The sequence below is a fragment of the Pristiophorus japonicus genome, chromosome 5 (genome assembly GCF_044704955.1).
Source record: "Pristiophorus japonicus isolate sPriJap1 chromosome 5, sPriJap1.hap1, whole genome shotgun sequence".
Classification (NCBI taxonomy): Eukaryota; Metazoa; Chordata; class Chondrichthyes; family Pristiophoridae; genus Pristiophorus; species Pristiophorus japonicus.
In genome coordinates this window covers 88749835-88751558 of record NC_091981.1, presented here as the reverse complement: position 1 = coordinate 88751558, position 1724 = coordinate 88749835, and the positions used below count along the sequence as shown (strand labels likewise).

At 44.3% G+C, this 1724-nt stretch overlaps 1 pseudogene; it reads left to right on the top strand.

Moving 5' to 3' along the window:
* Positions 1 to 278: 278 nt before the first annotated feature.
* Positions 279 to 517, top strand: LOC139264899 (U2 spliceosomal RNA; annotated as a pseudogene).
* Positions 518 to 1724: the final 1207 nt, after the last annotated feature.

Sequence of the window (1724 nt, the reverse complement as noted above, 5' to 3'; positions counted from 1 at the left end):
AAAAAAAAAAAAAAAAAACTCTCTTGGTGGGGTGGTCGGGGCTTGACCCATCCACCTCCACGGAGGTGTGTGGGGGACCTGACCCATCCACCTCCATGGCACAAACCTGGTATTGCAGTACTTCCAGGAACGGTGCAGTGGCTCTAGGCCTTTTGGCTAAGAGCATTGGCGCAGAGTGATCCTTGGCGTGTGCAAGGTGACCTCTGGCGTTTGTGATTTGACAAAGAATTGGAACGATTGGCTACGAATTTCAAAAAAAAAACTCTCTTGGTGGGGTGGTCGCTTCTCGGCCTTTTGGCTAAGATCATGCGTAGCTGACCTGACAGGGGAGTAACCACCATAAACCCAAGGTGGTTCTCCCTGGATCAGGAAGGTATATGCTTGCTTTTTTGGAAATAGGAGGTGGGTGGGGTGGCTTGACCCATCCACCTCCACGGAGGTGTGTGGGGGACCTGACCCATTCACCTCCATGGCACGAACCTGGTATTGCAGTACTTCCAGGAACGGTGCTTGGGCTCTAGGCCTTTTGGCTAAGAGCATTAGCGCAGGGTGATCCTTGATGTGTGCAAGGTGACCTCTGGCGTTTGTGATCTGACAAAGAATTGGAAAGATTGGCTACGAAAAAAAAAAAAAAAACTCTCTTGCAGTGTTGACCCCTTGCACAAAGCTGGAGTGCTGCATGTAAGACCCTGGGTGCCCCTTCCCTGGTTTGCTGAGGCATTTGTGTTAGTATTGTGGCAGTTTTCCCAATTGTTGAGTTTAGGAATGTAATTCAGCTTTAATAAGTGCTGAATATTGAAATTTGGAACTTCTTTTAAATATTTATTATTTGTTAAAAGACAGAAAGGGCTGAAAAATGTATTGAATCAGTACATTTTGTTTTCTCTTGCTTCCATATGCATGGCCCTTTAAATTTCAGAGCTTCTCACTGCCCACAATGCATTACGAGCTTCACAGCCTCACACACAGATGCTAGGGAAATCAGCAACGCCACACCAGCATAACAAATTAATCCCGGATGAAGGTCAGTGCTGCACCACCTATCACCATGCCTCCTACACCAATTTACCTTGTTTAGTGCGGCGGCCATTTAGGGCGGCCGCTAATAGCAATTGGTGAATACAACAATTGATTTCCGGGCGACAACGAATTTTTCTCCCATGTGTTTCCCCAACTATCAATTAATGCACTCACACAATGATCACTTAACTTCCGCCTCCCTTTCCCGAGGTGCGTGATACCCGTGCTACTGAAGTTAAACCAAAAGTTCATGTTAAAAACCCTCTGAAGGGTCTTTCAACAAGCATTTAAATACTTGAATGAGGTTACCCGCCTCTCCCGATCGGGTCCATGGCATTCCTTCAAACGAGTTAAATGCAGAAGTTCGCAGGATAACGATGGGTTCCCGATGTGGTCAATGTCCGTGAATTTAACTGATAATTCACACGCTTGGCAACGGAAAAATTCTGGCCATGGTATGTGATATTGATAGATATAAATTAAGTTTTACTCACTGACATGCTCTTACCCATTAGTGGAATTAACAATTTCTTCAATTGAAAACTAAAAATGTTTACTACATTTGTAAAAATAGAGAACTGCCGATTGCAACTTTCCAGGAATTCTACACCACAGTGTTAGAATGTTAAACAACAGCAAATAATGTTGTAGCAAGAGAGAAGATATGTTTTGTCCCTTATGACTTTATTGCACACGTTTACCTT